Source organism: Megascapheus bottae, chromosome 4 (genome assembly GCF_031878675.1).
Source record: "Megascapheus bottae isolate mThoBot1 chromosome 4, mThoBot2.hap1, whole genome shotgun sequence".
NCBI classification, from domain to species: domain Eukaryota; kingdom Metazoa; phylum Chordata; class Mammalia; order Rodentia; family Geomyidae; genus Megascapheus; species Megascapheus bottae.
The window spans coordinates 10,390,986-10,414,962 of NC_143512.1; the positions used below are offsets into that span (position 1 = coordinate 10,390,986).

Below are 23,977 nucleotides of genomic sequence, written 5' to 3' on the forward strand. Positions count from 1 at the left end.
CAGGAGATTTCAGGAATATGAGCAAATGCTGCCTGCCCAAGACTGGGGAGTTCTGAAGAGTTTCAGGAGAGTTGAGCTCCACTGCCAGCACACTTGAAGTATAGAATGGGATTTATAAAGTTTGAAACTGGGGGGAGATGAGGCTTGTGCTTCCCCTCCCCTCCTTGTACTGGGAGAGGATGCCACTGCCTCCCTGAACAGGAAGGGATGTGCCAACCTGGGGGCTGAATACTTGTCAAATTTCAAGAGAAATGACAGACTGAACTTCAAGACCATGGAAGATTTGGTAGCCTCAGCTCAAATTCCCACTTGGCTCATTGGATCTTGGAGAAATTACCTCATCCTCCTAAAACTCTTGCAAAATGGGACTGCTGATCATGATTACCTCTTTGGGATGGAAATTTAAATAAATAACATAGGTCAACCTCTATACTAATGCTTGATGTTTAATGACAATCAATAAACATCCACCCAATTCTCTTTCCTCCTTGGATGCCTGTCCCTCATCTTTCCACTTATTGTCTTTTCTTTTCCTTTTTCTTTATAGTCAGTCATGGGGCTTCAACTCGGGGCCTGGTCACTGTTTCTGAGCTCTTTAGGTCAAGGCTATCACTCTACCACTTGAGCCACAGCACCCCTTCTGATTTTCTGGTGGTTAATTGGTGAGACAAGAGTCTCACAGACTTTCTTGCCCAGGCTGGCTCTGAAGCGTGACACTCAGATCTCAGCCTCCAGAGTAGCTACCATTTCAGGTGTGAGCCACTGGCACCTGGCTTATAGTGATTTCAGCTATCTCTTGCTTGCCTTTCCCTCTCTTTTCTCTGGCTGACCAGCATCTTTCTTAGGTATTCATGTGCCCCTGTCACTATTCCTCATGTTTTTATTAGTATCTGAGTTTGAGGGATACTAAAGAACAAAACATTATAAAGAGAAAGTCTGGGTGTTCCAGTCTCTTTCCCTAGGTGCTTAAGTTTAAGGTTGCCATGCTTGGCCAGGCCAAGGGAGAAATGAGGCAAAGGTTGAGGATGGGGCAACACTAGACTCAGACAGCCCAAACTACCAGGGCTCAAATCACTAGACAAGGTAACATCCTGGTGTCTATTCCCTTCAGTGCAAAACAGTGATCATAAGAGTACCTCATGAGTTATAATGAACAAATAAGAACAGGTAAAATGCTTTAGTGTTTAATTGGTTTTAGTTTATCATTCCACCTATGGAGATTTGATTTCAACCTCTGAGTGTAAAATTTGTTCTAAGGGATATGAACCAAGCACTGAAGGATCAAACAAAGGTACAATTTTCCAAGAGCTCAATGGATCCTGGTAAAAGAATTAGTTTTGATTCACATTCAAAGGGTTTGGATGACAGCAGTTTGGAAGTTGGTTTTGGTGTCCACAATATCCTACCACACAGCTGCCTATGTTTCAGGGGCTCTTAAGATGCAATATTGACGATGTATACTCGTGGCTCTGACAGAAGAGAATAGGATCAGTCCTTTTCCAATTCCTTTTCTCTAGGGTTAATCAAATTCTAAGATGATTAGACTGACTCTTATAATACTGTCATTAAAATTAATGGAGTCCAGCTTTGACACACCAGTGTTTGCCATGTGTTCTCTAATGATCTATAATGGGCACTGATAATGAAAGCCTTTTCCCAGAAAAATATTTTTTTAATGAATCAATGGTGTCCACGACTAAGTAATATGGAGACACTGTCTCCCTTCATTTACACACACACAGACACAAATACAAAACCTTATGTATATTATTTTTGAAGCAACCAGTCAGCAGGAATACAATTAATTATGTAACTACCATTTGCACTCCAAAAAAGGGATATTTTTCAGAGACTACAGAAGGAGCTACTGGGGATGAGGAAACAGCACAAATTTGTACCCTAGAGCATAGAGTCACCAACGTATACCTGTAGAAATCTGTGGTCTGGGCCCTCTTCTCTTAGAACCATCTCTTCCCCCATTCCTTCTGTCCAATACTTTGTACATCTATTCTTTCACTCTATTCACTCAATATGAATGAATGATTGAGGCCTAGCTCCCATAGAGCATTTAACGCTCTAGCCAGAGACTGAGTGGAGGATGGGATAAGCCACAGGGAATTAGGCCCAGATGGTTGCTTTTTCAAACATTTGGCATAACAGCCTCATTTCTTTTCCAAAAGTCCAGCTAGTGGTTCTGTAATCAAAAGCACAAAACTCATCTAAGTAGAGAGTAAGCCCAGATGCAAACTGAATTGAAAGGTGGCAAGAGCTAGATTTCAAAGCAGTATCTGTGTCCCTACTTCTAGCCATAGAACACAGATGTGGTAGGGATTTTTGAATATGTTAGTTGAACTAAGTTTTCAATTACTCGCAACCAAGAATCCTGATTGCATAAGTTAATAGAAAGGGTTGGGATCATAACAATTATCTGTATATTTTAAAAGATGTCACATCAGGGAAGTCTACACTAATGTTCTATTATCAAAAATATAGGAGGACATGATAAGCCTTTTAAAGGGCCTAGGAAGGCCCTAGATTTCATGAAAACAAGCTTTCCCAATTCAAAGGCCTGAGACACAATTTCATTAATACCTGGTACTTGTTGAAAATATGTCAGCTACAGCTGAAAGTATAAAATATAGTTTCTACAGATCATTTACAGTATGAGAAAGAGATTGGATATTACCAATCCAGATGAAAATAAACAGCAAGTACAAGTTTGCAGGGTTAGAAATTAACTAAAGGTTAAACATAGAAACTTTGCTAAAGTGTAAAGTAGGAGTTTTCTGTTAGGCTATCTATGTGTTCACTATTTATATTAGCGCCTGATTGATCTCAATATTAAGCAGGCCTGCCTTCATTGTCTCTGATCTGCTTTACTCTCTCAAAAAGTCTCCAAAAGACTCAGGAAAACAGCTGTTTCAGGGGTCAGAATTTGTTTGAGACGTTTAGTTTGGGGTACTAACACAGAAAAGAGGAATATAGATACCTTGATAAAACTTAAAAAAAAGAATAAAAATATAGCTTATTTTCAAACCCAATTGGACTGGCTTTTTATAATATAAAACTCAAAGCAAAGAGGATGAAGCCATGTCATAGACCCCGTGTGACACTTACAAATGGAAACAGACCTTTTGTGGGAGAAAATCTGGCTTTAAAAATAAAAACAGAAAGAAGTTCCAGATGGTGAGGCCTACTTGACTGAGAAGCAAAACCATGATGAAAATAAGGACCATCTCAGGCAAGTCAATTACACAAGATAAATTGGTGGAAGATCCATGGGGATCCAGTAAGCATGAAATTCTGGAAAGAAAAGACAGCATTTAACTAGGCTTCCCCAGCTTAAGCGCCTAAAGAAGCAAATATCATATTGACACAAGAAACAAAACAAATGGAACAGTATAGATGAAAAGCACATGTGTAAAGTTAACTGTGAGCAGCTCCCCACAATGCTCTGTATGTTCTTGACTTTGAGCCTTTTACCATTATTCCATTTCTGTCTCAATACAATCCATAACTTACCATACCAGGTCAAGTACCCACTTGATCACAAAGCCTTCCATGACCAGCCTAGCTCAAAGTCATCTCTCATGTCTGTAGCATCTAGAACTTAAAATCTTAGTTTATGCTAACTTTATATAACAACATCTGTCATAATAAAGGGCATTTTCCTCATATAACTTATTTTTAATACAGATACATACTTCAGAGATTTTGTGGATTTGGTTCCAGAGTACTGTAATAAAGCAAATATCATAGTAAAGCAAGTCACATGAATTTTTTGGTTTCTCAGTGCATATCAAAGTTATGTTTATATTATATTTTAGTCTGCTAAGTGTGCCCTAGTATAATGTATAAAACAAGATACATGCCAGGCATGGTGGCTCACGCCTATAATTCTAGCTACTTAGAAGGCTGAGATCTGAGGATCAAGGTTCAAAGCCAGCCTGGGCACAAAAGGACCTGAGACTCTTATCTCCAATTAACCTCTAGAAAATGGGAAGTGGTGCTTAGCTCAAGGGTAAAGCAGTAGCCTTGAGCTGAAGAGCTCAGGGACAATGCCAGACCTAGGAGTAGGGCAATAGTCTTGAACTGAAGAGTTCAGGGACAGCACCCAGGCTTAGTTCAAGCTCTATGACCCACAAAAAAAATACATACTTCAATTAAAAATAATTTATTGGATAGGGAAGGGTGGAAAACAAGATGAGGGGTGGGAGGGAGGGAAATGGGGACCAAAACATGAGAAAGGGTATCAATGTTTGTGAAGTAATGCACCTTCTATCTAGCGAATATAATGTAACCCTTCTATTAATTACAATAAAAATATATGAAAAAATAACATTGCTAAAACAAGCTAATGATCATCTTAGTGGTCAGAAAAAGGGTGCCCACAGACTTAATGCATGAACCTTCAATTTGTAAAAATAATCTCTAAATTCTCAATAAAGTAAAGCACAATAAATTGAAGTAAGCCTATAATGTACATATTGAAGACATTCAGTGAGACCTGGCAGCATGCTTGCCTAGAATGTATCAGTGAGGCCCTGGGTTTGCTCTCTAGTACCACAAAAAAGGTAAGTCACAGGATAACTGGGTCACAGAACACTGAAACTGCTTGAAGTAGACTAAGACAAGAGGCAGAAGAGGCCTTTTTCCTAGTGATACATCTTGCTCCTGCTGTTTGGACTTGTAAAATGTTTTTCTGTATATCATCTCATCAGCAATTAACTTTCAGCTCTGTGAATATAAATACTTCTTGTATGTGTAGTACTTCCAAAATACTGGAAAATGGGAAACCTAGGAACCAAGTTTATTATAACTGTAAAAAATAAGTTATGTTCTGCTCAAGACAACCATAGAACCTTCTCTACCTTCAGTTCTGCTGAAAGGGTAAGTAACCCTATCTCTCTGGCAACAGGTGATTTTACTGTTGCCACAAGACTGGTCACCACCCAATGACCCAGCTCAACAAAAAGCTGAGTTCAGCCAATCAGATTGTTTCTCAGGAAACAGGGCAAGGAAGCAAAGAATTCATCAGAAGCTAAGGGTTAAAGTTCACGGAAAGGGAATCAAATCTATGGGATAGCACTGTAGCCAGAAGAGGTCCTGGAAATCCAATACTATAAAGAAGTAAAATTTTGAAGGCGAGAAGACACATGCCCCAAATGGTAGCAATGATAAGCAGGTGATAATGTCAACAAGAAGTAGAGGGCCAAGAGAGCTAACATGCCAAGAAACTGAAGCATGGTAATGGTAATGTTGAGCCAAAAGAGTCCATGATTCCTTCTGGTCCCTTCCTTCTACCCAGAGGCCCCACTTGAGCAGTCTTTCTCAGTATTCTGGTCTCAGTTGTCCTCTAACTTGATGTAGGCAATAGGAACAGAGAGCTGATAGAATTGTGGCTCTTCTGAAGACTCAGATTTTGTGCTCTGTCAGGTGTGTGGTGCATTGTGGGGGTGGAGTTTTGTCGGGAACTTTCTCCCCCTCCCTGAATTCTTAGCGTAAGAATGTGCCTGCATAGTTCCTTGCTCTAAGGGCAACATTTTGTAATTAGGTCACTAAGCAACTCATGCCTGCTTGTGTTGATATGCAAACATCCTACCACTGGACCTCCTACCCTGAGTGGTGTCCCAACCCCCTCTTGCCTCTCCTGAAGAGGCATATAAACCCCTGTGTGAAAAAATAAAATTCGCAGCTTGATCAGGATGCTTGTCTTGCTGCCTTCTTCGTGTGTCTCCTGTCCCTTTCATTCCTCCCTCTAGGTTCTTGGCCCTAGTTGACGTCCCGCTGGATGGGACAGAGTTTATGGTATCCTTTTATTTATTTAAGTTGTATTATAAAGGTGATATAAAAAGGGGATACAGATACATAAGTCAAGTCATGAGTACATTTCTTTAATGTGACTGGGCAGCATCCTTTCTTACCATGTGCCCATCATGAAGCAGGATTCAGTTCAATCTCTAAAGTTATTCAAAATTCTTAGTTATTCCCAAAAAGCACAGGTAACCACAATTATGGTAGGTAAGGTTTATGAACATTTATGTTTTAGAAGCCATGCTCAGAGCTTTCTATGAATAACTTAATTTAATTGATACAACAGTATAAGAAGTAGATATATTATTTCCTGTTGAATAGATCAAGTTTACAGAGGTCAAGTGACCTTTTCACTGTAAAGCAACTAATGAGCAGCGGAGGTGGGATATGACCTCAGATCTGTCCTCAGAGGCCAAGCTATTAGTACTGTAAAAGACTGTATGATAAGTAACCTTTTTTTTTAAATGAGGGCTTTTCAAGGTCAGTTGGTAACATGAATGAGGATTCATACTGCATACCACACACAAAAAACCGTATAACCCTAAGCATAATTTTTCTTTTTTACATCATTCTAATTTTTCTAAGTTCCTTCCCCACTGATAATACCCGATCTCTCTTTCCTCTTCTTTACCGTGTTACAAAAAAACTTTACTGATATTCAGAAAAATCAGAGCATGGTCTTTAAGGGTCTTGATTTCACCTCAAACTTCTCACAGACACACAATTCAGTTTCACAGCTGCAACATGGAACCAGGCCAGCCCTGCTGTGACACATAGGAAATTAATCTTGGGAGGTTAGTATCCTTTCCAGAAAAAAAAGGGGCTGTCTTCATAAGTGGCAAAACATAGAGGTCAGTTCAACTGAGTAGAGATAGTGTTTTCTTTTTCTTATTTACAGAAAATCTTGTACTTCTACATGAATCTAGAGTAAAGCTAAGCATAAAGCTCTGGGCAGCATATAAAAACAGTTCTGCTGAAAATCACACTGCTCTCTTGTTTGGGGGCCCAACCCACTAATTATATATTCAGATTGTAGATGAGGGTCTTAGATTTCCTTGAACATTTGTGCACATACAGATCTAATTCTTCATGAGGCATGCCAAGTTCAGTGGGCTACCCTATGAACTTGTCTGTAAAAGGTAAACTCAAAACGACTCACAAGGTGGAAAGCTGACTCAGACTATTTCAACAGCAGTATTCGGGTTGCGGCTTCATGGAGCTAAGATGCATCAGTTCAGAAACAGCTGTGTTTGAAATGTCAACTCCATTCTGGTTTTATTAGTTATCCCTAGACTTTGTACACAATAGAAAAGAATAAACTCTAGAAGCTGACATTTCCAGAAGTAGAAGATGAACTTAGAAAAATCAGCTAGGTATACAAAGGAAAACACAGAAAGAAAGAGCTTCTTTCTACAGAATGCTGAACTGCGTGCTTGTTTGTAGGCAAAAAAGATCTAATTGATCTGTGCTGAAATTCAAGGCAGAACTTAGGAATAGACTTGCAAGGAAGAGGTGATTTCATTTAGAATTCTAGACAACGAATCACAAAAGGGCTTTGGGCCCATATAGAGCTTTAGGTGCTGTATTAAAATTTACTGGCAAAACTCTTTGTAACCCACAGCAAGGCACAGTCCAAGGCACAGTCTCTCCTTACATTATTTTTTCCTGGTTACACTGATCCAGAGTTTAAACATCTATTACTTTTCAAAACTTTCCTTTCCCATATAAAACCAGAAAACAATTCCTTAGGTATAAGTTAAAATTCAATTTAACAGGGTACTGAGTATAAGAATTTATACTGGGAAGTTTTATGGATTTTTGCCACTACGAATATTGGTAAAATTTTAATTGGAAAGAAAGAAATGCACAAATATGTAAATGTGTCCTAATGAGAAAGTCTTTGGAAAGAAAATTTAAAAATTCAACATTCAAATGATAAGACTGGCTTTTCACTACTTTTTATATTTTCATTTTTTTCATATCACTCTTGCAATCCAAATTTAAACTTATGGACATCTAAAACATAGAAGCCAGTAGACACTTTGGTGGGGAAAAAAATATGTGATCGTTCCTAAGCCCAGTGCTTAACCATCAGCAGTCTGTGAGCTAAGAAGCCTGGTAAACAGAATAAAAGTTGGGCTATGAAACCAGAGCTCCTTCTCCTCGAATCACAGTAAGTTAGACCACGATTGGCAAGAAAGTTATAGATGTAGAAACAGGAACAGATAATGAGGCAAGGAAATGATTGGAAACTGCACACACAATGTACAGCTGTAAAGAAATTTCATTTAACATTACATATATTTGTTCGTTTGTTTTTGGTCATTTGTGGGGCTTGAGTTCAAGGCCAGAACACTGTCCCTGAGCTGTTTTTTTCTCAAAGCACTCTACCAGTCGGAGCCACAGCACCACTTCCAGTTTTCTGGTGGTTAACTGGAGATAAAAGTCTAAAGGACATTCCTGCCAGGGCAGGCTTCTGTGATACTCTGATTTCATCCTCTGTAGTAGCTAGCATTATGGGTGCAAGCCACTAGCCCATGGATAAACATTAAATATTTTTGAATAAAGGATGAAGCTACCTACTACTCAAAAATCTTATATTGTCAGTAACACTCTGTCACATAAGTAGCCAGGCTCATGCTCCCTTCAAATCTAGGCAATAAGATATTTGAGGTGACAGTACAACTCAGCCAACTTCAGAGTCTAGAATGACTTAGGCAGTAGGTTTTCAATAAATATGAATGAACTGTGAAGAGCTCTCTGTCAAATATGGCTGATTCTGGATGCTTTTTTTTTTTTTTTTTTTGCCAGTCTTGGGGTTGGGCTCAGGGCATGAGCACCATCCTTGAGTTTTTTTCTCAAGGCTAGAGCTCTACCACTTTAGCCACAGCACCACTTCTGGCTTTTTTCTATATATATGTGGTACTGAGGAATTGAACCCCAGTCTTCGTGCATGCTACCACTAGGCTAAACTCCTGGTCCCTGGATGCTAATTCTTGATGATGGCTATGGATTCTGATTATGGACCAGTTAATATTTCACAGTGCTGTTAGGTTATGGCAGAAATACTAAACTGGCATTGCCATCCTCCAAAGGAAAACATAAGATACAAGTAAATTTATGTTCTACAAAGATTTATGAGTAGGGAGGAATGAGTGGGTATTTGCTTGCTAGTAATTAAATCTTTGCCTATTTCTCTTGGCATAATGTAGGGTCAACTGCTATCTGGAGTGATTATATGGGCAATGGTGGTGGTCACTAGTATAGATCTTGTCTTTCCTGGATTAGTGTGTCCAGGATTTCCATGATTCTACTTCGTGATTCTTGATCTCCTGCCAGTTTATTTTTACTGTGACAATTGAATATTGTAAGTGCTGCCACCAGATGACTAAGGCCACATTTCCTCTAATTCCACTTCTATACAAAGGAGAAAGAGAAGAGTAGGAAGCAGGGTGTGTGTGTGTCTAGGGGTGGGAGTCTGTTTTTCCCTCAGAGGAAACAGTCATATGGAGCTCCTACCATTAAGTCTACGCTGCAAGGCATAGCGTGTGGATGCTATAGAAGCATGAAAGCTTCCTGAGACAGAGTAGAAGCAAGGAAATCTCATCTGAAGAGACAAGATGTCTCTTGTGCTTCAGTACTGGATTTTTCATCTTCCAAACAGTATACTTGAAGGCAAAGTGCAAAAGTTAGTGGGCTTGATTCATCTTTGTCAATGATTTCTGACAGACTTGTCAATTCTCCTCCCTTTCTATTCCTGCTGTCTCTACCCTCAAATTCAAATCTGTAAGTTCCACCTACTTAAATCTTCTAAGGTTATGAGAACAGAGCTGAACAAAAGACACTGAACAAGGGTTTCCAATTTGCTCACAAGCTAGGATGCTTTTTCACTTCCTAGTCATGAGCAAATAAAACAGAACACATTGTTTTTAGTGAGTAATCACAAGCAGCCCCACTTCTGCTCTTACAACTGAAGCTGAAAGCATTGAAAAATTACTAAAATGTCCCTTTGTCATTAGCACAGAGCAAGTGATCTTTATTCTCTTGAGGCAGGGGCTGGTGATTTTAACACAGGTGATTTCAGCAGTGTGTCTGAGGTTACCAGGGCAACTGCTGATTATTATTGAGTAACTCCAGTATATCTTCATAAAGGTCAGAAGTGAAGGCTTTTCCATTATATATTCTACTTTAAAATGGAGCTTTTTAAGGGAAATTGAATAGATAGCAGATGGAAAGTGACAGACGAAGATCAGGTGAAAGAACTATATATAGCACAATATAACTAAACTACTGATTTTCACACTGTTGGTTGAGGTGTGTGGAAGGAGTTCATGAGTAGTTACAATATTCAGATGTACTTTCTATTTTCCTAAGTTAGGTTTTCTGAATTTTAGTATGAAATCTGAAATAGTTCAGAGGCTTAACTTGATCAATTCCACTTAGCTCCCTGGGATAGCTCAACTTACTTGCTGTGCCAAGAGTTAGTTACTACATTTTCATAAACTGACCTAGAACCATGAATGGCTTTGATAGGAAGAGTCATATGGCCATTGGAAGAATGACCTAAAGGCGTAATTTCATTGTTAGAACCTCTATAGCAATATCTGCTTGGTATAGACCTTATTCTTCAAACTATGCTTCAGACTCTAGCTACTGAGGATATGTAAAATCTTCATGATGAAAATAAACAATTCTCTTTCACAAGGATATATTATGATTTTGAATGATAATTTCAAAATTATGCAAGTCTATTTTTCATTTGAGTTTCTGGAGGTGAACAAAAGTAAACATGTAAAAAACATCACCATACTACATAAGCATAGTTCTTCCTACCAGAGGCCGCTGGCCCATCTGCCACCTTTGGAAATGATACAGTCAAACAGATTCATTCCTCTGCATCATTCCAGAAATATTTCAGACATGTATACATACTTGCATGTCTAACTCTTTGAGTCTTATATAATTAGTATTACATAATATACAAGAATGCTTCTCAATTCTAGCTGCCTATCAAAATCTCTTGGGAAGCTTTAAAAAACAACAACAACTCCCCCCCCCCCCAAGACTAAGCCATCAAGTAAATGAAACCACAGAACAGAAGCTTAGTGTTGGTATTTTCTAATCTTAGGCTCCCCAGGCAATGCTGATATGCAGGTTTGCTTACAAGCCACAGCTGTCCACCCCCCCCCCCCCGCCCCCTTCCCATTCGCAGGTCCCTGTGGAGCAATACTTAGGATGACCTTATTCTCTTCATGGACTGGCTTTAGCTCTGGGCATCCCTACTGTTTGCACCACAACTATGCTCGACTGTGGCACTATCCTCTCTAGACACCTCCAGACACCTCTCTTGTCCCTTCTCTAAGAGCTAAGAGGCATTGGTTCATTATGAGGGTTTCGGCATCCTCTGGCTTTCTGTGGAGTTTACCAGTGGGGAATTCTGGCAGGTTAGCAGAAGGAGGAAGGAGAAAGCCCAGGCATGAACTCCATTTTCCATTTACCTGTGTTCCAGTGCTACTTTCAAGGCATTTACTAGAAAATTTGCTCTCTCTTTCTGGATTCTAGTACCATTTTCAATTCATGTCCCATAACCTAAGGGTGGTGACTGGTTGGCAGTCAGTATCCTTGGCTTATTGTACTGTGGCATGTGATTCCCTCCCACCAACACTTTTATGCATAAATCTCTTTGAATTATGCTATTTTGATTGTGCAATGTTTCTTTTTAGGATCCAAAAACATCATACTTGGATGGACAATTCTGTCTTTATTTCTCTATGGACAGTATCATCTTGTTTTTCCTTAAACACATGCTTCTCCCACAGGACAATAAGAGGTAATAGGATAATATGGAAAGAATCTATTTATTACATCTTTTTTTTCTGAGCATTTTTTTTTTACAACAGACAAGGAATAGTCCAATCACCAGCTGTTTGTCTTCACCTTGTAAAAGAGTATTGGAAGGAACATGGAAGCAAAGTCTTGGTGAGAAACACACTGCTTCCCTGTGAAGGAAGTTGATAGACGCTGGAATAGAACCCAACAGAACAAGCACAGTAAATGACTAAGATGCCAAGTTTCAGAATGATTTTTTTTCTTCAGAATAGTTTTCCTTTCTGTAATAATAGTAGTCAGATCAACACAGTCATAGGCTGCCGAGGAATTCCTGAGGCTAAATTATTCCCCAATGAAGGCTTGAGATTGCAATTAGCTTCTAACATAATTAGTGTAGCTCCAATTGGTTCTACTCAAGAGAAAAAAGGAGGGTAGGTGGCTTGACAAGGCTCCTCAAGGAAAACACTCATGCCTATTGAATTTATACCTTGAGGCCTATTTAATAAGGCAGTGCTTCCATTAATTTCAATGTGCTTTAATATTCTTAGTTTATCAGTGCTAGATATATTGTTATTTAAAATTGTAATTGCAATGTTTTTAATCAAGATTGCTTTTGTGTCACATCAAGACCAAAGAAATATCCCCAAATATTGACTGTCCACTTAATGCTAGTACTAAAAGAAATCACCACAAAGAGTTTGTTTATTGGTGGAAAATGGTCTAAGAAAAAATAATAATACAGCAAAATATAATCATATATTGCTTATTAATGAAGATATGTTCTGAGAAATGTATCCATAAATAATTTCATCATTTGGTGAACATAACAGAATTGAACAAATTAAGACAACTGTGGTGTCACTAGGTGACATAACCTTAAGGAAGCACTACTATATAGGCTATCCATTGTAGTTGGCCCAAATGAGATTGTTTATATGCCATTAGGCATTATTTATATGTCAATACTCCATGGCTTAATTTATAGTACAACTAATTTTTAGACTTCTTATTCTGAACTAAGTCATTTACTTTATGTGATAATGAGGCATTATTTCCATGTACCATCAAATCAACTTTGAAGGTAGATATAATTATTACTATTCTCAGAAGAGCTCAGATAGGGCAAATATTACTGGTTCAAGTTTACATAGTTAAGAAATGGCAGAGCCAAGTCATGAACCCTTTAGTCAAAACCTACTGAACTTTGTCCAACTCATTTCTTATCTGACAATTCCCATTATCCACTCTATTTCATCCATTTTGCAAATATCCACTCACAAATATCTCAAGTCTGCTGTCTATGTTGATGGAGAGCCATTATTTCCTGTCACTTACAGCATCTTAATTTTCTCAAGGTACACGTGCAGTAGATTGTTCAGTGAAAATAACCGCTTGCATAATTGATAAACCCACCTTTTCCTGATTTGGGACCAAGATGCATATATTTAGGCAGCAGCTGCCTAAGCTTTCTTAGGAAATCTGAAAATGCCACACTAGTGGAGTGATTGGCCTCCTCTGCATATCACATTTACCTCAGTGTAGCCATTTAAGTTGTGATGGAACTCAAAGGCTGGGTAGAGGGTGTTCTGTGAAGCCCACTACTGTTATCACCGTATCGAGTTCAAGGACTGACACAGCCTTGGCCCTCACAGCTTTATAATGAGGTAAGTCCTGGTTTGTATTCTGCTAGCTCAACAAACAAATATACTATCATGTCCCATGATTCTTAAGACTAGCATGGATCAGAGTTATAGAAATATTCACAGACTTTTGGGCCCAGATTCACTGATCTCACATGGGTGAGGTAGGGACTGTGGTGGAGATTTTTATTTAGTAGACCTAAGATGATGCCCATGCTGCTGCTGCTGCATACAACCACACTCTGACCCTTCATACTAAGCTCAGATTGCTGAGAAAGACGATCGTAAACATAACTAAATAAAAGCTTTCTGGATCCTTAATGCAGAGAAGGGTTAAAACCAAGATCCTGAGGCTATGTCCCTAGCTAAGAAGCATCTGCCTCACAGAATCACTAAAATGGTTTCAATGGCAGTACTTTAATGCTCATGTAATTTGCCCAAAGTAGAATCTGAATCTACAATAAGATTCTTTGCACATTATACACACAATGGAAGAAACAATTCCAAATTAACCCTAAGTGAGAAAAATAGTGCTGCAGATAGTGCTTCAAAGTCTCCTCACAGACACAATAGTGCTGAAAACCATGTGAAATCTTAGCATATATCTTTCCCTAAAGAGTATCAAAAGTCTCAGGTTTAAAATGGCTAACAATGATCTACACAGATGAAATAAAGTCCCGGAAGGCATATGAGGATAGTTCAACACAGAATGAAATTCATTCACTCATACCTTTAATTATAACCCTCAAGGCCTTAAGCATGTACTACACTGGCATGGTAAGTTTAGGGAATTACATTAGACTACTAATAAAATTCATAAGCTTAGGGAAAAATACAGACCCTTTATATGATTTTAGTTTGCAGATGTGGAAAAAAAGAATAATATATTCTGGCAAACATATTCTCAGTTGTCATTTCTACATGGATGGATATGGTCAGGCATGAAAATGGTACCTATTTCCTCCCAGAGCCCTTTGTGGACAGGTGGTTGGCACCCAAGTGCCAGTGCATGACACAGTGCATGAGAGAGAAATCTATTAGTTCATAAAGTGTGAGAGTTGTCTCAAGCAGTTTTTATATTAAAGAAATGAAGATTAATAACCAAGGACATTTAATAAATACCAGAAGAATTATATGAGAAGTGCCACCTTCAACCAAATGAAGCCCACTGGGGCTCCTGATTTGTTAGAAAGATCTTATCTAAGGAAAGGGAAAAGCAAGTGTAGGCTACCTAGAAAAGTAAGCAGGCCACACCAGCAATAATCACAGAACATGTCAAGGGAATGTGATCTGTGACTTAGATAAGCTGTAGCCTCTGTAGCCCCAGGAGCTAGAGTGGACAGAGGAAGGGTTTCAGACATATCCAAGAAGTAGCAGTAAATAAGGAAGGGGAATTACCAGGGGAGGGAGTTGGGTTTTGAGAAGCAGCAGGATTCCTGCAGAAAAGGATTATGCTTTCAAGTTATTGCCCAAGTTTTCTGGCAAGACAGTATAGATAGTATTTCTGCTCACAGGTAGGTAAGCTGCAGACTCCTCAGTCTCCTAGGAAAATCTCCCTCTGAAAACAGATCTAATCACAGAGGAAAACTTCCTCTTTCCAAAGCCTGCATTTCAAAAACTAAGAAAGCCATTTCTAGTAAAATCATAGTTACCTCTTGGGTGTAACTTTCTTGGCTTACAATAATACTAGGATGATAAAAGTACTTTTAAAATGCCATTACTGATCAGTCGTCTAATGCCTATTATTCATGTTATGATTCATTTGATCTCAACAAATAACACTAAGCACATAGCTTATCAGATATCCTGTGGGATGGGAGGCCTTGGTTGTCTTGCATTAAAGTGGAGTGGCACCTGTCTACAGGAGCAGGTCCTTTTCTGCACAGAAACATCCAGAATGAACTGGCTCTCAGCTGTAGGCTCGGATGCCAGGTAGGGAGTTGCTGGGGAAAGGTGGGTGGAACATCCAGGGTATTTCTCGACAAAGTAACAGTACATGCCACAGCGAAGAGACTAGGGAGAAAATATAGTGTGCGAAGGGAGCCTTCCAAACCATTACCACTCATAGCGCTAAACATGCGGGAGAGACAGAAAGGATGACCTCAATTGCTCCTCCACTATCTGTGATGGGGAAGATCACCTCATTTTACACTTGAGGTATTAAGGTTACTTTGCTCCTCTTTATCTTCCAAATCTCGATCTCCTTCATTCTACCCTAGATTTTTTTTTCCATACACTTCTTGACAACTGGTACAGTGGGCATGCATTTTCCTCTTGTTGCCTCGAGATTATGATATCCATGAGTGTAGAATTTCTAGTGTGTGTGTGTGTGTGTGTGTGTGTGTGTGTGTGTGTGTGTGTGTGTGTGACCCTCTTTCACTTTTGAGTCTTGGGTGCTTAACTAGAGATAAGAGTCTCACAGATTTTCCTGCTTGGGTTGGCTTTAAAACAGCAATACTCACTTCCTGGCCTTCTAAGTCGCTAGGATTATAGGTGTGAGCCACCAGCACACAACATAATTCTGTTTTATTTTGGGTGCCAAAGTTTGAATCCAGAGCCTCCCACATGCTAAGCATTTCTCCATGCTCTACCATACTACCATAGTAATACTCCCAGTCCCTTTCCCTGTCTACCCCTCAGGCCAGTAACAGGGCTTGTGTTGAGAGACTTCTGCTCTTGTTCTATTTTCTTGCTCACAGCTAGTGCTCTACCATTTAATCCATACCTCCAGTGCTCTAAATTTTTTTTTTAATCATAGTATCTTCAGCAGCCCCAAATTCATCTACTCACACAGTAGGTATTTAATTGACTAACTGCTGAATGAATGTAGACCAAATAACAGAGGATAAGTAAAAATTTAGAGGCATCCCTACAGTCCCTCACTGCGCTACCCGCCCTCCCTCCCGACCACCAATTTCATCAGAGAGCAGCTAAATCAAACCCAGAAGATCCAGGAGTACTCCAGAGAAACCAGTCAGCCTGGAAGCAGGCTTTGTTTATCCTCTGGATTCCAGGGACAGCTCCAGCATTGCTTACTGGCACTAAGGAGGGAGAGGATAATTGACTCTGGCAGGGTCTCGCCAGCATTTGGCATGTGTACATCTTTTAGGTCACTAGAAATAATTTAGAAATGCATGCATGTGTGTGTTATGAGGAAAAGCTGAGAAAAATTATTTTATGTATGAGTCTGTAGAGCAGTTAGTTGCTCTGCAGAGGTTAGGACCACTTAGTCAAGGAACTCAGAGGTGGATTCCTACCATGGCAATAACTGTCCCGGATCTACTACCCTTCTTTGAATCTTAACAGTCTAACTCAGTAGTCTAAAAAAATTACATACCTAGTAGTTTCTAATTTGGAGGAATTACTGCAGTACTTAATGTCCCTATTGGGGACATTCCCCGACTTCTCTCTCATTATTTGTTTATTTCTGCCTTAACAATCACTAACATCCAGAAAATGAGTTGGCACCATGGCAACTTGTTGGAAGGAGGGGAAACAACCATAATATATTACCCGAATTTGGGGGTTTATATTACCAGAATTTGTCTGGATTAAATCATGGGTCTGCATTCAATATTTGAGGTTAGGGTGTAGGGCTTCACTAGGACACCTTGGCCTTTCTTTCCAATAGCCTTTCATACTCAAGGAGACTACGCTGGGTTTCTGTAAATGGAGACAGAATTGCAAGAGAAGAAGCTGCAAGGTGCTGTGGCCAGCGCTTGGAAATTATATGCTGTCAATTCTACCATATTCTACTAATCAAATTATGTCCAAGAGCGAAAGCTAACCTAGATTCAAGTGGAGGTCAGTAAGGATTTTAAACCATATTTAATCTTCAATGGGCCTAGAGTAGAAAAGTTGAACAAAGTGAAACAGGACATGATGGTAGAGGCTGAATAGAATCATATATCAAGTAAATAACATATGGGGTTCATGTAGCCAAATCCTTAACTTTATAAAAAGATATTGAAAGTCCAGATTGAAAAATACATTAATAGACTCTATTTTAGGATAAGTTTTAGCTTTGCAGATACATTATGTAAATGAAGTTTCCATATACCTCCTCTCCTAATTCATAACATCTTACATTTGTATGGTTTATTATAACTGATGATTCAATATGGATACATTATCCTTGGATAATGATTGTAGTTTATAATAGAATTCACTTTTTGTTCTTTGAGTTTTAACTGGTTTTGAAAATACTGCATCACATTCATGGTATATACTACTACAGTATCAAATAGAATCATTTCAGTACCCTAAAATGCCCTGACCCTAAATATTCATCCCTGACAACCACTGATTATTTTATGAACTTGATAGTTTTGCATCATGTGGGATTACATGATATTGACTTTTTAGACTACATTGATTACTAAATATACACTTAAGATTCTGCCATGACTTTTCAGTAGCTTGAAAGCTCGTTATTTTTTTTTATTTTAACGTATAGAGGGGTTACAGTTATATTCGCCAGATAGAAGGTGCATTACTTCTTACACATTGATACCCCTTCTCCTGTTTTTGTCCCCATTTCCCTCCTCCCACGCCTTCCCCTCATTTTCCCCCTCCTATTTCAAATAAACAAATAAACATATATATATATATATATAATATACCAGGTAACAAAGTCAGATACTGTAACGATATGAGATTACCCAAAGGGCAACAAAAGAGAGAGAGAGAAAAAAAAGTACATTAAGAACAATAGTCACTCATAATTAAGCTCTTGTTTCCCTGTCTTGGAGGTCCATTAATTTGGCTTCATCCTATATGGCATTATGTATCTGGGGTTTGAGCTATTATAATCCTCTGCTAAGACAGTCCTAGGTTTGTACTAATTATTTTTTTATCTTCTTACTTGTTTTTATTTGAAATTTACTTATCAGAAATGAATATAGTCATTCCTATCTGCTTTTGGAGTCCATTTTCTTGGAAGACTGTTTTCTAAGACATTTTTCTCTCAAAACCACTGTTCATTTGTGTCAGTAAGATATGTTTCTTACCAGCCTCAAACTTCTAGATCTTTTTTTTTCATATATTTTTATTGTAATTAATAGAAGGGTTACATTATATTCGCCAGATAGAAGGCGCATTACTTCACATACATTGATACCCTTTCTCATGTCTTGGTCCCCATTTCCCTCCCCCCCATCCCCACCGCTCATCTTGTTTTCCCCCCTTCCCTATCCAATTTCAAATAACCAAATATGCATATATCCAATATATCAGATAACAAAGTGAAATACTGTAACAATATGAGATAACCAAGGGACAGCAAAAGAGATGAGAGATAATATAGTACATTAAGGACACCAGTCACTCATTATATGCTTTTGTTTCCTTATCCTGGAGTTCCTTACATTTAGTGTTGTATTATTTGGCCTAATGTCTCTAGATTTTGTTGTATTGTAAATCTCTGCTAGGAGAGCCCAAGGAGCCTATGTTCCTTTGAGTCTGGCTTACTTCATATAAAATAATTTTTTCCAAGTCTTTCCATTTCCTTACAAAAGGGGCGATGTCATTCTTTCTGATGGCAGCATAGAATTCCATTGTGTATAAGTACCACATTTTCTTGATCTGATCATCTACTGAGGGGCATCTGGGTTGGTTCTATATCTTTGCTATGGTAAATAGTGCTACAATGAATATCACTGTGCTAGTGGCTTTAGTATATCCTTGTTTCTGGATCATTGGGTACATGCCAAGTACTGGATTTGTTGGATCATAGGAGAGATCTATGTTTAGTCTTTGAGGAAATGCCATACTGTTTTCCATAGTGGTTGAACGAGTTTACACTCCCACCAACAGTGTAGTAGTGATCCCTTCTGGCCACATCTCTGCCAGCATCTGTTGTTATTGGATTTCTTGATCATGGCCATTTTAACTGGAGTGAGGTGGAATCACAGAGTTGTTTTGATTTGCATTTCTTTTATGGCCAGAGATGTAGAGCATTTCTTCCTATGTTTATAGGCCATTCTTATTTCTTCTTCAGAGAAGCCTCTCTTAAGTCTTTGGCCCATCTTTTAATGGGATGGTTGTTACTTTGATGATTTGTTTTGGAGAGATTCAATTATTTTTAGTTGTAGATATATTTTAGATATGAGGCATTTGCTTGTTATATGGTTAGTGAAGATCTTCTCCCACTCTGTAGGCTTTTTATTTAACTGGCTAGCCTATGTTCTTTGCCATACAGAAGCTCTGCAATTTAATACAGTACCATTTGTTCAAACTTTCTTTAATTTGTTGTGTTTCTGGGTCTTTATTTAGAAAGCTTCAGCCTGTGCCAAGGAGGCCTAGTGTATCTCCTATTCCTTCTTGTAAAGTTCTTAGGGTATCTGCTTTTACCTAGAGGTCTTTGATCTCTTTGGAATTAATCCTGGTGCAGGGTGACATAGAAGGGTCCAACTTTAGTTTTCTGCAGGTGCTTAACCAGTTCTGCCAGCACCACTTGTTGAAGAGACTGTCTTTTTTCCATTCTATTTTTTTAGCTCCCTTATCAAAGATAAGGTTTCCATAGGTCTATGGGTTGATTTCTCGGTCTTCAGTTCTATTCCATTCGTCCTCAGGCCTGTTCTTGTGACAGTACTAAGCTGTTTTAGTTACTATAGCTCTGTAATAGAGTCTAAAGTTTGGTATTGAAATTCCTCCCGTAAAAAAACTTGTATTTTTTATTGCTTAATAATTATTGGGGATATCCCAGTTTTACCCACTCTTAACTGTTTTCAAGTTTTGGCAATTACACATATGAGTGTTACAAAACATTCATGTGGATATTTGTCTGTGGATATGTTCTGAGTAAAAACTAAACAGTACAAATGCTAGATCATATGGTAAATCTGTATTTAAGAGGTTAAGATTTAAGATGTTGTTTTCTTTTTTTTTTTTTTTTAGGGGCTGTCAAAGTTTATTTAAGATAGTATTGCATCTTCCACTTGAAATTTCATGGATTTGAACACAACTTTTCAGAAGTTATCAAAAATAATAAAATAGTGAACATCTCATGGAAAACTCAAGAATATTACCGGAGAATCATATTTTTTTGTTATTTTTAAATGGCAAAGATGTTGTTTTCTAAGTGCTGTATCCCTTTGCATTCCACCAGCAGCTCTATATCTTCACCAATATCTAGTGCTGTCAGTATTCTGAGTTTTGGGGTAATCTAGTAGATGTGAAATGGTATCTCTTATTTCAATGTTTTTCTTTGTGGCAGATGATGTAAAGCATTTTTTCATATGCTTACTTTTGCTACTTGGATATCTTTGGTGAAGTATCTGTTTGGATTTCTTGTCCATATTTTAATTGTGCTTTTATTAACATGTATTAATTATATGAAGAGGTATCATTTATATTTTCAAATATAAATTAATGTATTTTGATCATAATTCACCCCCTGTATAATTATTTTGTTTATATATTGTTGAGTCCTAACAAATGTGTTTATACATCTAAAATACTGATTGATCCCTTGTATGTTTTACAATTTTTTTTTCCTCATCTGTGCTTCATCTTATCATTATCTTAACACTATTATAGGGCAGACAATTTTAGTTTAAATGAAATCCTTTGTGGTAGTGAGAGTTCATCATTGTGACAAAATACTACACAGAATAAAGTTAACAGGGAAAAGCACTTATTTTGCCTCAAATTTTCACAGGAGTAAGTCCACGGTGGGCTATTTCCGTTACTCGGGCCTGGGTTGAAGTAACTATCATAGCAGTGGAAACTTGTGGAGGAGGCTGCTAACCTCCACAAGGAGGCCGGCCCTCTCCTGGTGGGCCCACTCCTCCCCCATGTATTCCATCAAAGTCCCTAGCCTGTAGGATAGTACCATCCACAATCAGTTGTGTATTTCCCGCTAGTGAACCCTTTCTGGAAATACCCTAGACACCCCTCGCACTGTGCTTTCCTACTCTTGTAGGTGCTTTTCGTTCTAATCAAGTTGACAAAATTAAATATACCATCTTCTTCAATATTTTTGCATACATCATGCTGTGGGCTTTGTGTTTAAAAGCAATGTCACAACCAAACCATTTAGTTGGTCTCCTGTGTTATCTTTTAGAAGTTTTATCGATTTTTCATTTTACATTTATACCTGTGATCCATTTGGAATTAATTTTGGTAAAATGCTTAAAGTATGCATGCAGATACACTTTTTACATGTGAACATCCAACAATATAATTTTAATTTTATATGAAGTCTTGATTTTAAATGTGAACCAACATTTGAGTTTCCTTCCTTCCTCTCTCCCTCTTTCCTACCACCTTTCTCTTCCTTCATTTTTTCCTTTCTAATTCTCTCCTCATACTGATAATAGTAAGAGACAAACTCCATTCTTCTCTTTTAACACTCATTTCCATAAGCTATATTTTGGACATCTACTCCTTTGTCCCCTTATCTGAAATGCATTTTGCCTGCCCATGTGTATCTTATCTAATGCCTACTTTACATTTCAGCTACTTTACCTTTCCCACTGCTCTGATCTGGTTCATGTAAGAACTGATATTCAGTTTTATCAAATTCTGAACACACCTATAAGCTGTAAATTCTATTTAGCCAGACTGTAAACTCAGGGAAGACAAGAATTCTTTGTCTAATTTATCAGAATTACATAATTTCAGACTAAGTGGACTTTGGTCTTGGTTTACAACTGTCCTTTGAACTTCAGGAGAAGTGGCTACTCCAGATATACAGTTGAAGACCTCTCTGTAAAGTTAAACATAGCAGCTTTGCCTTGGCAAAGGCAGAATGCCAGCAACTCCAATTTGGATGCCTTATGTAGCTTTATCCTCAACAAGAGGGCACTGATCTCCTTGGGGAATAAGGGAAGACTAACCAATAATATATATTATAATATATAATAATATATTATCAGAATTGCCAAAGCATCACAAGTAACAAGCCTATTTCTTTCATTACAACTCTCTGCAAGGCCATGCTAATAATTTACTATGAAAAACAGTGCCTAGTTAAATACCTTATGCCTAATGCATAGTGAAGCAAATGGAAACTCAGCATCTCTAGCCTTTGCTTTTGGTTTCCTTGTACATCAACTGTTTCCATCCAAGGACTTCTGTACACTTCAAACTGAACAGGATGGAGAGAATGATATAAAACTGAGCTTTTGCTTTGTTGTGATGAACCCCAATCACCATAGCAAAGTGTGATGGCCAATTTCTCATGATTAATTTACTCAGAGAAGTTATTTGGGCAGGACTGTCTAATTCATGGTCAATCCAGACAATTCCTAGGCCGAAAATGCCAGGGCACAGGAACCCAGAAACAGACCTTCAGTTTGAACAATGGCTGATGAACCTGTCTTCAGAGGGAGTAGGGAAAATGGCATGGTGCTCATTCAGGAATGAGGGAAAATGCTGGCAAGGTGTTGTCAATGGCATCGCTCTTACTTTAGGATCAGCCCTCCCTGACTTCAAGACCCACATGTATCTGTCAGAGATTTGCTCAGCTTCAGGAAGCAGTCTTGTAAAACACACCTACACCCTTGCCTACCCCTAATTATCCTCTAAAGACAAAAAAGTAGAACTATTCCTGAATTATCCTCTTATCCCTGGGGAATTCCTCCCCCCTCGCACCCCAACACACACACACACACACACACACACACACACACACACACACACACACACACACAGTCTGCACCATGCAAGATAGTATAACATGCATAGAATAATCTCGTATGTTAGAAACATAAATCATATGTACATATGATACCTTAAAGAATCTTAAGATACTCTTCTATGACTTGTTTTAAAGATATATCCTCCTTTTACTTAGCTGCCTAAACAACCTCTTGGTACACTCTGTACTCAGTGGTGACTCAGGGTTTCAAGGTACCAGCCATTGAAAACAAAGATTAAAGACCACTAGTTGGATTGGTTGGCTAAAATCAGGGGGAGTTAAGCAACCTAGGCTAGAAGTTCAACTTTGTTCATGCTGAGCAAGAAATAACTATAACTGCTAGGAACAGAGATTCAAACCACACTGAAGAGAGACAGGAAAAAAGGAAGAAAATAGAATCTCTTTAAACGCTATGAAAGCATGTATAGGACAGCCTAAGAAAGCAGCTAGTAAGGTCAGAAGGCTCTACAAACAAATTCAAACACAGAGAATGAGAAGATACTCAGTGCACATAAACTGGACAAATTCAATTGTTCTAAGTCCTTGAAGTACTGATATACTCTTTAGTATAAAAATGCAATGTATCAAACAATGAGTCAGAAATGTTTGGTATGGTTTAAATTGGGTCTCACTGGTGTGCTTAATTTAGGAGTCACATTTCCTTCCCACATTATCTAATATTCTATTCCTTAATTACCTATAAAACAAAAATTATTAGGTCCACTTTATGGATCTGTAAATATCTGAAAGAGAAGGAACCATGCCAATTATGGCATACAAAGGGTCAGGATGTCACTGACTTCTTGGTATCTTACCAGCAAGCTAGTCTCACCTAGTGAGCAATTGCCTGCAGTCAATGTGCAGAGGAGCCTCAGCTACTTTTACTAGAGGAAGGAAGAAGCAAATATTTTGTCCTGATTCTTCCTTCTACAGCTGAGAGTCCAGCTGCTCTGGTCATAGCCTCACATTCCTTCTGCAAAGGCGCTAGTTGACAAGATTTATAGAGTGGTCAAAAGAAGCATGCTAAACAATGTGGTATTAAGCCACAAGG

General features: G+C 38.4%; 1 protein-coding gene across 6 annotated transcripts in view; it reads right to left on the reverse strand.

Annotated features, from left to right (window-relative positions):
- Positions 1-23,977, reverse strand: part of Arhgap26 (Rho GTPase activating protein 26) — a 457,842-nt gene that overhangs the window by 51,768 nt on the left and 382,097 nt on the right. The window lies entirely within an intron of this gene.